Source organism: Myodes glareolus, chromosome 11 (genome assembly GCF_982192425.1).
Source record: "Myodes glareolus chromosome 11, mMyoGla1.1, whole genome shotgun sequence".
Classification (NCBI taxonomy): domain Eukaryota; kingdom Metazoa; phylum Chordata; class Mammalia; order Rodentia; family Cricetidae; genus Myodes; species Myodes glareolus.
Genome location: NC_142036.1, coordinates 84,905,989 through 84,920,976, shown reverse-complemented (window position 1 = coordinate 84,920,976; position 14,988 = coordinate 84,905,989). Strand labels below are relative to the sequence as shown.

At 37.7% G+C, this 14,988-nt stretch overlaps 1 long non-coding RNA gene across 1 annotated transcript; it reads right to left on the bottom strand.

Annotated features, from left to right (window-relative positions):
• Positions 1-4,938: 4,938 nt before the first annotated feature.
• LOC125387924 (uncharacterized) lies at positions 4,939-7,061 on the bottom strand. Its single transcript, XR_007228043.3, has 3 exons — positions 6,949-7,061; positions 6,663-6,825; positions 4,939-6,576 (listed from the first exon to the last, which is right to left on the bottom strand). It is a non-coding gene; the product is annotated as an uncharacterized LOC125387924 (long non-coding RNA).
• Positions 7,062-14,988: the final 7,927 nt, after the last annotated feature.

Genomic DNA, 14,988 nt, shown 5'->3' with positions numbered 1-14,988 from the left:
TCGCACGTGTGAGTTCACACACACATGCACACTAAATATGTAAATAAGTAATCAAGGCTGAGAATATTTTTGAAGTTATGTTTTTAAGTATGACATTTTGAGAAAACTGCAATTCAAGAGCCAGTGAACTGTGGAAATAAGTGCTCGAGTGAGGCGCCATTCTTTCTGCTTGCAGGGCGTTTTTGGTGATTACATGAATGACTTTCAGAAAGTGGCAGCTATGGAGACTTTGAAAATATTAGCTTAAGCCTTTTGTTTTCCCCCAGTATATGCAACAAAAGTTGTCCTGATGGGGCAATGTTCACATACTCAGAAACCTCTTCACTCATCCAGAGATAACCAGTTCTGAGCATTGTGAGAGTCCAACTCACTTGACCCCAGTGTAAGATCTTTCAGCAGAGATCTCTGGATCCTCAGTTTTCTCTGCCTTGCATATAGGGCAGCTTAAAATTTTTTTGTTGCTTTCCATAAATGTGGTCTGAATATATTAACCAAATACATTTGCTATTTAATTGTCAATGTGGAAACTGTAACAAACTTCCCCCCACCCCCACTGCAGGACCACCGGCTATTTGGAGAGCAGTGAAGGAATCCTGTTAATGTAAATAAACATGCTCTCCCACTAGTTATACGTGTGACCTCGTGACAGGGACTTCCCTCTTTACAGGCCAGTTTCCTCGCCTATAAAGTGAAGGAATTAAGCCAGATAATGTTCAAAGTCTCTTCCTGTTTTTTCACAGTGACTCTTGTGTGATGACATAGGACATATATTATTTACAGTGTTGGGAGCCCTGGCCTTGTGTGCCTCTTACCCCTCTTTGAAAAGGAAATGAGATGATCTTAAGAGGCAACTGGGAAAGACTGCAGCGTGGTATGTTTATGTGCGTGTGTTTAGGATTCCAGAGCACAGGGCAATAGGTAGGACTAGAGCAGCAAAGTTAGTTCAGGGAAAAATTTTTACTTAACATCAATTAAGTAGATAATGGTAGGTTTTATTCAAAATAAGGAAGGCATTTTTCATATTCATAAAATGTGAATGACTCCAGGCCTATTTAATTCTCCACATCTGTTAGACAGAAAAAAAGAAAACTAACGAGCTAACAGAAAAGCACACTTAAAAATAACATTTGGTTTGCAGATATACCATTCGGTTGCCAAAACGAAGTTACTGGAGCTTTTGTAGTAATTGCTGTGACTGGGCAGAACACAGAGACTCTTGTACATTCATGTTGGCATGTATACACATGTATTTGTGCTTCGAAACTCGTATTAGGACCTGCTGTTCATTTCCGGAATGGAGCCTAAATTAGACGGGGAGATGAACTGAAGCGGCTGAGAACGGACGTGAAGCATGCCTGCGTTTCAATGAGAGCCGAGCGGAGAGTAGCACAGAAGCACTCAATTGCTATACCTCGATTTATTTGTTAGTTTAGTTCTCACTCAAAGGACCTTAAAGTGGACAAATACACCCAGAGAAGTCATCTGTAGACTCCTTTGCAATGTTTGTTTACTGAGAGCCAGCTTGGTGGGCTCTGTACAGGCTGGGGATTTTAGAGGCCCCAGGCAGCTTTAGTTCCCTTTCAAGCCCTCTAGCTATATTACCTCATTTTCTCATCAGGAAAAGAAGAAATAATATAGGATGTGAGATCATGCTACTGTGTAAAGAAACAGTGAGAAGGGGCGTCAAGATGTCACTACTAAATCCACGTCTAGAAATCTACACCATTGCTCACAGATTTTGTAATCCCCGTGGCTTCCATAAATAAACATGAAAGTCACCCTCTCATAATAGTTTACAACGTCCCTCACCCATACCATATCACAACTCTAGCCATAAATCTATCACAACCAACTGAGGCACCTGCTGCCTCCCTTATCTCCAAAGGACAAAGCTGGATATGTGTGGGAGAGCAAGTTGTACATTCTAAAATTGCAGGACATGAAATCAAAGATGTAAACCATAGCATGTCTGTATAACCAACTTGTTTTGCAGTACCTAAACACAGAAAATGTCAGTGCAACAGCAAAGCAAAACAAAAGTGTGAATGCCATATCTTAGAGAATATACCTAACCTCCCACAATAGATTGTTATACCTTTTTGTTTTCCAAATTTTGTCTCCTCTGTTTCTAATATAGGAAAATCTTTTCCTTCCTGTATATGCATCATGAATTGTGAGGAAAGTTGTGATTTGCTCCCAACGATATCTATTCTGCCTCTCAATGTCCCTGCTGACCAGGAAGACAACGCTTAGTGTGTGAAGTGATCTGCTCTGATGGGTGGAGAACTCACTGTATCCTAAGAGATATTCCTTCCCTATTGGTGCCTACAGAAAGGATCCTCCAAACAAATGAAGATTAGGATGTTAGACATCAGTGGAGCACTCCTTCCAAAAAACAAGGAACCAAAGATGTGGATCTTGGAGCAAAAGCAGGACCAAAGACATTTTTGTTATGTTTTAGTTATTTATAGTTAAAGTTGTAATAAGCATTGATGTTTGATTGCTTTGATATTCTGTAAATTGATCTATCATTCAGTTTTCTAGCATATAAGCAATTATTTGTTATAAGAAGTAAAAGAAAATGGACACTTGTGCTTTTTGCCTTTTGCAGACTTGAGAGACTGCTTTTACTGATATCAGTCACAGCGGCTGATAAACACTATCTGTACCTCCATTTGTGGGATATTTGTTTAAAATGTGTAAAGACATGTTTTGCCTCACCTACTTAAGACACTTGATTGGTTTAATAAAGAGCTGAAAATATCTAGGTAGGAGAGGTTAGGTGGGACTTCAAGGCCGAGAGAGGAACTCAGGATGAATCTAGGCACATGGGGAGACAGCAGAGAGACAGAGTGGGTACAGATGAAGGAGAGGTAAAAAGCTACGCGACAGATTGTAGATTAATAGAGACAAGTTAATTTAAGTTATGAGAGCTAGTTGGCAACAAGCCTAAGCTAAAGGCCAAGTTTTTATAATTAGTAATAATTCTCTGTGTCATTACTGAGGAGCTGTTGGCCCCTCCAGAAAGTTCGAGAAGAAAGACTCACTGCAACCTCCCAGGTAGCTCTTTCCCTCTTCCATGAAGCATCTTCTGCTGCTCAGTAACTAAGAACAGGTCCACAGTCAGCCAGTTCTCATCTTTACTGAAATCTTCGGGCAGGACCCCAGCTCTCTCCCCTGTCTGCTACACTGAGATCTTTAGAGACTCCCTCTGATTTACCTGGTGAACTTCCAGAGGGAAAATCTCTTCAAGGAGCTAAGTTTCTGCACCTAGTGCTTTGAATGTGGTAAACCCGGGAACCATATGAAGAAGGCTGCTAGCAGAACGTACCTCCTGGGTTTAGGCATTGCAACACCTGGGCCTTCTTTTGTAGCGTGTAACTATATGTTCCTTGCTAAAAGAATATTTGTTCTTTTGAATCTGCACCAAGTCATTTTCTACATATCTCTTCTTATGTATTTGAATTTCTATAATTAGTCATAAAAGATATAATTAGGAACAGGAGTAATAGCTGTATCAAGTACAGCATGCTTGACAACATTAGGAAAGTTAAGAACAAAAGTCTGCACAGTTGATTTAGATCATGCTACCATTCGCAATTCCAACAAAAATAAGGCATGCAAAGCTTCGCCATAAGTTTTAGTAGTGTGCTTAGACATTCCAGTTTAGTACTAGAAAATCAGATTATACACTACTTTAAAAGAAAATTCATGTGCAATATGCTGCATTTAGTTTTAAGAGCTGTCTGATTATACAATGTACATTCCACCATATTCATGTCTCTCCTGTTCATTATGCTTTTCCAGGGCACCCAGGGACAACACTGGCCACATGACCAGCAACAATTTATGAACTAAGCTTTAAAAGTCTCATACTTTTTTTTTAGTAAATAATCTAATGGTTATGTCTCCGATTAAAGCTTAGAATTGAATAAAGACAATTGTAAATCTATCTAGCACTGAGTAAGACTACACGTTAATTGCAACTATCTCTTTATGCCTACACATTAACTGATAATTTAACTGATAAATAATCTATAGTTTGGAGGTTTGATATTTATCTTCAAACTGAATATTTCATACTTCTGAATCTCTCTCTTTCATTTTAAATGCTTATTTATTTTGTGTACGTTTGTGTGTGGAGGGTAGAGGTGCTTGTCACAGTGTGTGTCCTGAAGATAAGGGACAACATAGGCAAGCTGTTTCTCTCCCTTTACTATGTGGGTTCTAGGGACTGAACTCTGGTCTTCCTGCTTATCAGCACCTGTAAATACCGAGCCTCCTCATCAGCCCCCAATGGTTCGTTTTGTTAAACCTTTCACAGAAGCGTTTTCCTTAATATCGTGGAGTTGGCTTTTCAGGACCCTGGGACTAGCGGAGTTATTTTAACTTGAAAAAATGTCAGACGCACTGAACTAACTAGTCAGAATGTGAAGGCTTCATCTCTTCTAGTAACAAAACTAGCGTAATGCAATATAGTTATGTGAAAGGTAGGAGGCAAATAAAAAGCATGTTTGGACCGGTGCCAGAAGGAAGGCATCAATGTATATGAATTATTTTTTATTATAATTTTTACTTGTGGTATTGTATGTCATTTTCTCTTTCATCCAACTAAGTAAATTACAAAGCTTGGATGTAAAATTTAAATACAAGGTGTAGGTATTTTAGATGATTATATGAATTTGAAGCAGTTTTATAGAAAAGAGTGACTGTGTCATCTATAGCTTCCCAAATTACCAGGTGAAAATTTTTACTGAGTTTGTCCTTTCTTCCTTTCATACTTTCTGGAAACATTGCCTTATGTGTTCTTTACTAGTTTTTAAAAATATACAACACAGAAGTGACCCATGCCTCTTGTTTCTAGTCACTAGACTAAAGTTATGTAGACAATTATTTTTATTATTGTATCTATTTTAGGTGAGTAAAGGTCCAAATGGATAAAGTCATTATTATTTATTTATTATTATTATCTATTTTTGCTAAATAAAAGCCCAAAGAGAGAAGCCATTATTATTATTATTGTTCATTTTTGTTAAGTAAAGATTCAAATAGAGAAAAGTTGTGCATCATCTTGAAAAGCTAAAGAGAGATAGCAGAAACACTCTCTCTTGGTTTTCCCAGTGCGCGATGGGAAGCTGTCTGTGAAGATGTGTCTTCTCGCCCTCCCTCAGCACTCCGGAGCACAATCACAGCTACTAGGAAAGTATCTTCATTTCCAAAACTTTTAAAAATGTTCTCCAGTTCCTGCTTTGCAACTTTCAATGTGCTCACTAAAATATTTTCTTAATGGTTTAATTTTGCTTCTACATATTAATTTGGGTTTTTTTTTTTTTTGCCTTCTCTTAACATTGGGTAGCTCTAAGGAAATTCAATGCCTTTTGACTCTTTGTATTTTAACTTCTGTTGCCTTATAGCTTATACTGAGAGCTTAACATTGATTCAGAGCCAAAGAAACATCTCAAATTTAGACCATATGGGAATATTTACTAATGTTTCCTTTCGGATTATAAAATGTGCTTAAATTGAAGTAGAGAAGTTATACTGAATATTGCCACTGGTGAGTTAATTTGGTGGTAGATACTTAAGGTTTATTTTCCCTTAAGGTGTGTTTTGTCTTTATTTTAATACACAAGAGCACAACAATTTTGTCTTTATATTTTTAATTATTAATAATATTGTGGCTGTGTTGTTCATTCTAATATTTGTCCATGTGCCGGAATGTTTCTTGTGTTCCTCTCCTCTTTCTATGTTTCATGCTCTGTATTAGAATTCATTTGCTCTGCTAGGCTGCTGCCAAAAGTTAGATGCAACAGCAAAACTTACTGAAAAGTAGAGAGAAGGGAAGTTTTTAAAATTGGAATCCTATGATGTCTTTCTTCTCTGAGAAAAACGTTCCTGCACCTATGTGCTTTGGGGATTTGACATTATTCATTGGGCTGACCCCAGGAAAGGAAGTGAACACAGCCTTCATAAAGAAGATTATTTTTGGTGTTAAACTTTGTTGTATTCTTTGTGTAAAAACTGACTTAAACAATCTCGTGTATCCTGGCTGCGTTTTCTGCCTATAAGGAAGTATATATGTCTTTTAACGTTATCAATCCCTGTACCTATTTGTTAACATTTCCTTAAGTGTATTTTCTCCAGATGTTGGAAGTAAAAACGCCCTTGTTATTTTTTCCATGGTCACTCTTCACTACTTTCCATAGGCTGTGGGGTTGTGTGAGCCAAGGACTGGAGGAAATAACAGACATGGGAGCCCCAAATTATAGACACAAAAATTAACTTGCATAAAATACATTTTAAGTGACACTACTTTCCAGAAAGCCAGCTCTAATTGACTCACGCCTAGAAAGCAGTAACGGAGGAGCCCGTCAGACACACGTCCACGGATCTCAGAATGTGCTCCACAGTGTGACATTAGCAGGCATGATGACATTCCCAGCTTGCTACCAGCACATTCCAAAAGGCAGGCCGGGTATTTTGGTACCGGTCAGGCCGGTTTCCCTCGGCAGTATCTTCTGACAAGCAGAGACTGATAGGTTATTTACTTCAGCTGTGGAGAACCGTGCTGTTCACCTGCCAGTAGATAAAAGGAGAGAGAGTGAGGGCAAGCGGCGGGAGAGGGCGACTCCAAGGGTTTCCTTTACAAACACGGCCCTTACCCAGGTTTGGGGCTGTGGCAGTCCTGGGATCCTGCTGTTCATAGAATGTTACAGATGGCTGCGTGGGCAGGAAGCCCTCCCCTTGCTTAACAGTGCTCTGGGGACTCCACAGGCCTGGAAGGAGCCCTCTTCTTCCCTTCCAGGCTGCTTCTCCAAACCCCCACTGAGCAGGAAAAAGAGAGAGAAACAAAGGGAGAGAGAGAGAGAGAAATAGTTTAAAATATTTAAAAAGCACACCCCTAGAAACATGTCTGCCAGTCTGGTTTTTAGTGGAATTTTAAATTACCCTTTTTGCTCTTGATTGGAGTAGTGACTTAGATATCGCCATTGCCGGCATCCTTATAACGTTCGGCGCCAACCACACCAGCTCACTGAAGTGACACACCACTTGTGCTGAATTCTAATAGCACTTTTGAGTTATGTAACAGTTTCACAAAACAAAAGGAGGCTTGGATTCTAAAATAATTGGGAGCGTCTTGGCTGAATAAACACGGCATGCTTCCTTTTTCTTTCCTTTTTCTAAAATCACACTTTAAAGTTTAATTTTCCTCAGAATTTTTCTTTGGTGCTTTCAGTGTGTGTGTGTGTGTGTGTGTGTGTGTGTGTGTGTGTGTGTGTGTGCATGTGTGTGTGTGTATGTGTGTACACCACACACATGCATACAGAAGCCAGAAGTTGATGTCTGATATTTTGCTTAAACTGCCTCCATCTTAGTTTAAAGAGTTGGTGCCTCTTCTTGACCCAGAAGTGTATTAATTCTGCTACAGATATGTTCCTGTCTCTGCCTCCCCAAGAGCAGGATCACATGTCTATGCGAATGTTTTCATACTTTTTACATGGGATCTAGAGAACAGAATACAGGTTTTCATGCCCGCATGACAAGCATTTTACTGGACAGCCATCTTCCCTTCCAGATGGTGTTGTTTTTAACAAAAATAAAAGCTTAGTTGCTTTGAATCTATTAACAAAGGGGGTAATTTCACAATTACAAAACTAAACTATGCAATATATATACATATATATTTAGCCTACGTGAGTTTTGCTTATAATTTGAAACAATGTCATCCTCAGTCTTCCATTTATACAACTTAAAGACATATTTTATTCATACTGAAACAAAATATTCTGAAAAAAAGTCACTTTTATTTTGAAATGTTTGATATCAGGAGAGAACTTTTCTGCATTGTGTAAGAAAAAAAATCATTTTAAAATCAATTTTAGTTTTCTTACATGTATTTCATTTTTAAAAAAATGAAAACAAGCTTGTGCAAGGCAAGAAAAAATATTGGAACTTTCGTGTTTTTGACTCATGTTTCCCTTTAAGAAAAGTAGGAATTTGTTAAGAGAAAGCCTCAACCATCTTCTTCTGGATGTGCTGGAGTAAGGAGGCAGCATTACCATCTTCCTGGGAGGGAAGCCAGATGGTAACAGAGCTGCCCTGGAGCTCCGCACACTTGGAACTGGACTAGCCCTTCTTTTTCTTCTCTTTTCTTTGGAACTGGTTTTCTTACATGATTTATCTTGATGACTTTCTTTGTTGAATCCACTTTTGATTTGGAAATTAATTCGTTGGAGTCAAAATCAGCTGAACTGAAAGAACATATTTAGAGGAAGTGGGAACTTCCTAAAAATAAAAATGGAATGTCTTCATTATACTCCAAATCGGAGATTAATATGTGGGCAATTCGCCTTAGTTTCCAGATCATCAACATTCGGAGGCGGTTTGAACTTCATAAAATCTAGGTTCTAGAATTTTTACTTCTTCGATAAAAAGAGACTTTTTCCATACTTTACTGATCTTCATCTTCTTTAGGTCAATGATATGGCCTGTGGTCATATCTTACAACTTGACTGACCACATAGTAAAACACTCAATAGAAATGTTGGCCATCCATACACATAAGAGCCCAGGCTAAATGCCAGAATTCTCATCTCTGTATTTAAACATCATTGACCAATTGATTCTAATTATACATTTAAGGAAAAAGAAAGCCTACTGTTCAAAATAGAACCCATTTGTCATAAGCCAAGGAGCATTATTAAAGTCATTTTCTTAGCATGTATATTGAACCCTCCAAGTAAAATAATTTTGTGTTCTACATTGTTGTATTCCTTTCTTATAATATGAGTTATTTCCACTTCCATAATATATATATATATATATATATATGTATATATATATATATATATATATACACACATATGAATGTCAGGAATCTGGACAGTTGCTATGTAGTTAAGTTGTTGGGACTTAGGGATTTTAAAAGGATTCCTTGATTTCCCAAGCTCAGAAGAAAATTCTGTAGACATCATTAAGAAGAAATAAAACCCAAAAGAAGCTGTGTGTGTGTGTGTGTATGTAAATATAGGTATGTATGTGTGTGTAAGCACATGCATCCTCTTGCAATGGGTTTGTGTCTGAAAAAGCTCGTTAATTATAGTTTTTACTTGACAGATGATTAGACTGGATCATCATAAAGATATGTGAACGTGGAAAAAGAGCCTCTATTTCTTAAGCCTAATAGGTAAAATATAAATTGTTGTTTTCAAGGGGAAAAAAATACAAATCCCACTGAAAATGTCTCAAATGTCTACATGTGTAATGGCTCAGCCAGGCCCGATGCACTAATGACAGCCATTGCCTCATGCTGCAGTGCTGCAGAGCAGAACCGTTCCTGCACACGGTTCCTATCCAAGTCCTTTAAGAAACAATGGCTGGAAGATGAAAGTCTTGTTAGGTTTCAATGAGAATGTTTGGCACACCATGAGGAAAAGCCAACAATCTGCTTTTAACAAGAGACACTGGAAAAACGTCGGTTAACATACCGCCGAAAATATTAATTCTCCTTAATGGCAGGATGCAACGTAACTTTTTATAGTTTTTGATCCATGTCATAAATTTGGCTACGACAAAAGGGATACCCCAGCTTTAACTCACTGGCAAGAACATTAGCTATTTTCCAGTCTTAATAGGTTTGGCCAGATTTCTCTCCTCAGAAGGATGTCTAGATATGTGTGTGTGTGTGTGTGGGGGGGTGTTAGCACACATATGTATGCACTTATGTGCTTGTGTGAGTGTGTAGTCAATGTGTGTGTGGACAATGTGAGAAGTTTTCTAAACCCTTACATTCTAGGCTGTTTCATGATTGTCAGGATCCCAATTGAAAACTTGAGTCAATGACGAAAAGAGCTAGCTGTCTTACAAACCACCGTGCTTGCTCATTAAGACCCCAGCCACAGGCTGCCCGTTTCAAGTCAGCTGAGTGAGATAAAAGGATGCTTTCCTACAGTTTTACCCCACTTCATAGTTTGAAACTTTGGGATATTAGGAATTGAGGAGATTAACAGAGGGGGAAAGGCTGCCATCTGAATATCTTTGAACTGTTTTAAAACAGCATTGCCTTTGCTCTGAATTTTCATGTACAGTATTTTCTTAGTGACAAAAAAGATATAATGTTATGTGCGTTGTGTAACTTCAGGGACAGACTTCAACATTTCATTCCTAATGTATGTTTTACACTCTATGGCTGAATGGGAATTTGTTTTGTTTTTCCTTCAACAGCTGAAAGGAAAAGGAGTTTTTGAATTCAGGAATCACAAGAAAATTTGCTAAAGGCGTAACTCTTTAAGAAGACATAAAATTGTAATCAGATTTTAAGATTTTATGCTTCGACAGCAATGACAGAACATAATGAACTAAAAAGATGCTAACAGATTTCCATTTCTTCTATTTTCAATTTCAGGGTTAATCCAACGTCTGAAAGCAACAATTGGGTATAAGATGAAGTATTAACTTCTTATACAGGAAAAATAGCTTTGTACCTGATTAACTCAAATGCTTTTGATGAGTAGGAATACTAAAAGAGCCAATTACAGTACAGTGCTCCTTTCTTACAGCAGGGAACTTTCATTACCCCCCAAGTCATATCCAAGGGTGAGTGACAAAATTCAAATTTCCAAACCATTGTCTAGAAATCTGAGGAACAGGTGAAGAGTCTGCTTTTAAACTAATCTTTTTCTTTCCTTTTTCCTTTATTGAAAAGAGATTGTTTTCTAATACAATATAGCCTGATTATAGTTTCACCTCTCTCTAATCCTCCCAGTCCCTCCCAACCTCTGCTCCCCTTTGCATTCACCCCCCTCTTGTCTTTAATTAGAAAAGATCAGGTTTCTAAGAGATAATAACCAAAAATTTCAAAAGAATATATAATAAGATGAAGCAAGAACTATCATATCAAAGTTGGACATGGCAATACCAAAGGAGGAAAAGAGCTCCAAGAGCAGGCACAAGAGTCATATATATATATATACACACACATTTAGAAGAGCTATAATATACATTTAGAAGAGCTGATGCAGAGCCATGTAGGCCTCATGGTGCTTAAGTTTCTGTGAGCTTATATGTACATTCTCTTCTGACTCTTACAATCTTTCTGTCTTTTTTTTTCCCTCAGGATTCCTGAAATCTGAAAGGAAGAATTTGATGGAAACTTGCAATTTTGACTCTCTGTATAATGTTTGGCTGTGGGTCTCTGTATCTGTTCTCATCTGTGGCCTGAATAAACCTTGCTGGTAATGAGTGAAGGCACTGATCTCTGAGCATAACAGAGTATCATTAGGAATTATTTTATTGATTTTTTTAAAAATAGGAGTAGTGTTGGTTTTTCTCTAAGTACTGGATATTTTGTCTCTGGTTCTTGGTTTTTCAAGCACTGTTGGGCATGGTTGGCAATTCCCACAAGTTCTGGGCCACCATTGCCCTTGAATATATTACAGGCAAGACAGATTGTAGGTCAAAAGTTTTGATGCTGGATTGGTGTCCACATTTCTGTTTTTGGTAGGTCACAGAGTAATTACCTTTCTGCACCAAAGACACTAGAATGTGGGGCTCAAGGCTCCATGTAGGCACCAACACAACTTCTTCTTGCTCAATGTGTTGTGTGGGTGTTGTCTTCAGCAATGGAGCCCCAGTATCAGTTTACAGAGAGTAACCCTTTGTTTTAGCAACAGCCTGGATTGTTTGGGAATTTTCATAGGAACCCCTTAGCCAACAACTCAATTGAATGCAACCCAGTCTCACCACCAGAAGCCTTTTCTGGCTGTAAGAAATGGGCAGTTGAAACTTTGTATCTTACATTACTAGGTGTCCTCATCACCTTTAGAGATTCCAGAAAGTTTCTGCTGCCCTAGGTTTTCACACTACCTTCAAATGCCACCCAGCCCCAGCTGTCTCTCCCCATTCCTTAGCTTTCTGAGAGTCTAGTTTCATAGCAGGGATACTGGCCAGAGCAATGTTTATTACCACAACTCTATGGAGTTTCAACATCTGTGCCGCCACCACCAAGAAACATGCTGTCAGCTATCATAAGGCAGATTTCTCTTTACTTGTTAATTCTTTCTGGATGGCTATCTTTCTATCTTTAGGCATCTAGAAGTCCATGGTCTCTTCACTCTTTAAAGGTGAATATTTTTCTGCAAAGTCAAGAACAGAACCCTGCTCTAACTACCTGTATGATTGTCACCTCTGTAGATGAGCCATCATTTCTCTTTCTCAAGAGGTTTCTCTATTTCAAACAGAATCTTTATCAATTTTGATGGTATCTATAGCTTTTCTTCTCCTGTGAAAACAAGAGCAAAACCTTGTCCCCAACATAGCACATCTGGTTTCCACCCTGAGGTCAGTACATCCTTGAAATATACTGGCTGATTTGATTCAGAGTTTTTTTTTTTCTATTATCCAACGTCTCTCTGCTGCTGTTTTTCCTTTCTCATTAGAATTAAAAAGATTCAAGTTTTATAAAGCATTTTGCAATCTATTTCTGGGGGTATTTTCCATCCCTTTCTGTTTGTTTAGTATATCCTTTATAGTTCAATTTGATCTTTCTATAGCTGCCTGACCTGTAGGATTGTTTGGTATGCCTGTAATATGCTTTATAATATAATAACCCCCAAACTGTTTCATTTTCTTAGAAACATGTGCTGGACCATTATCTGTCTTTATTTGTGCAGGTATACCCATAATAGCCATAATTTCTAATAAATGTATGTTTACTGAATCAGCCTTTTTTGAGCTCAAGGCAGTTGCCCATTGAAAACCTGTATAAGTGTCAATGGTATGGTGTACATATTTTAATTTTTTTCAAATTCTGTAAAGTGGAACACATCCAACTGCCAGATTTCATTCCTTTGAGTGCTTTTTGGGTTATTCCCTACTGGTAATGGTGTTTGGATATAGAAAGAGCAAGTAGGACATCTCTTTATAATCTCCTTAGCTTTTTGCCATGTAATAGAAAACTCTTTCTTTAAACATTTACTACTGACATAATGTTTTCTATGAAATTCTGAGGCCTTCAGCATACTTCCAATCATTAATCAATCAATTTCTGCATTACTTTGTGCTAGAGGACGTGACAGACCTATATGAGATCAGATGTGTGTTATATATACAAGACAAAGCCTATTAATGATTATATCTTGAACCTATATAAATAATGAAGTCCATTCTGTATCATCTGGTATAAATTTAGCAGTTTCAATATACAGGATCACTCTTTCTGCATATTGCAAATCAGTAACTATATTGAGAGGTTCTTTAAAATCCCTTGGTACCCTTGTGAATAGCATATAATTCTGTCTTTTGAACAGAACTGTAAGGGCTTAATTCCACCTTACTTAATTCTTCTAATTTGTAACCTGCCTTTTCTTATTTATTTGCAACTGTATACAATGTATGGGTTCCAGTTATTGGTGCATCATGTACAATTCAGAGAGGAATCCAAGTAGTTCTCTTTATAGGGTTAATTCTATCACTTTTGGAATAATTGGTATTAATTTTTCCCAAAAAATTAGCACAAGCTCTTTGCCAAGGTTCTTTGTCTTCCCATAATTTTTAAATTTCATTAGCAGTAAAAGGAACTATATCTCTGCTGGGTCCATACCTGCTAGTTGACAAAGTGTCAATTTTCCTTTTATAATTAATTTAGAGATTTTTTTCCACATAAGTTTTTAATTTTTTTCTGGTCTATGTGGTAAAGAGATCCATTCTAAGATAATATCTTCTCTCTGTATTAAATTCCTGTAGGGGAAATTCTGGAATGCAATATGACTAGAATAATTTAAGATTTGAATTTACTCTATCTACATGTCTTCTGGATACTATGGGCCTGTAGGCTGAAGATGGATGCCCCAATGGTACAGAAAAACTTTGGGTGACTGTCCAGGTAGTAAGATGTTGCTGTCATTTCTAGAGTTTTGGAAGTTGCTTACTTAGGTAATATTACATCCTTCTGAAGTCTTTGATAGAGTTGAAGAATAGATAGAAAGTTATAGTTTTCCTTTGTTATGATAAAAGATAAAATAGATATAAATATTGGAACTATAATTCTTGCTTGATAATTGTTTTGTTATATGTAATTTTGCTACGTTGAAGTTAAAGCTTTCCTTTTTGTATAAACAGAAAAGGGGAAATGGTGTAGGGGTTCCTTCTGTTTGTGTGTTGCTTTCATTGGATAATGAATAAAGAAACTGGCTTTGCCTAGTTGATAGGAGAGAACTTAGGTAGGCAGAGTAGACAGAACTGAATTCTGGGAAGAAGGGCAGAGTGACCAATGCCATGGATCTCCCATCTGAGACGGATGCTGGTTAGAATCTTGCTGGTAAGCCATAGCCATGTGGCAATACACAGATTAATAGAAATGAGTTAAGATGTAAGCATTAGCTAATAAGAAGTTAGAGCTAATGGGCCGGACAGTGTTTAAATGGATACAGTTTCTGTGTGATTATTTTGGGTGTAAGATAAATTACAGGAGGCACATGTGCAGGCATGTTTCAGAAAGGGTTTCTCTGTATCAAAACTCTAGCTGTTCTGGAACTCACTTTGTAGACCAGGCTGACCTTGAGCTTACAGGGATCCGCCTGCCTCTGCCTCCTGAGTGCTGGAATTAAAGGTCTGAGCCACCATGCCTGGCTCTAGAACTTCCAGGTCATTTCCATTATATGTCCTCCCTATGTTCAGTGTTAATTCTTTTTAGAAGTTATTTATATGGGAAGAGTTTTAAAAAGTTATAAAGAACTAAGTTTTTCATTTTTCCTAGTGATTGCTGTCATACACGCATTTTCTTGGCTTGAAGTTGGGTTGGGTTGGAATGAATTTGATCTTCAGTAAGCACATATCATGTTCACTTTTATGTTCTCTAGAACGCCATGCTGCCCTTTAGGGTACATGTGTCTTTATTATACACACATGTGATTGTTGCTCACATCTTCACATCTTCACCATCCTCTACGCTTCCATGGCCCATGATGCCTTTAGGGTACCTTACATCGC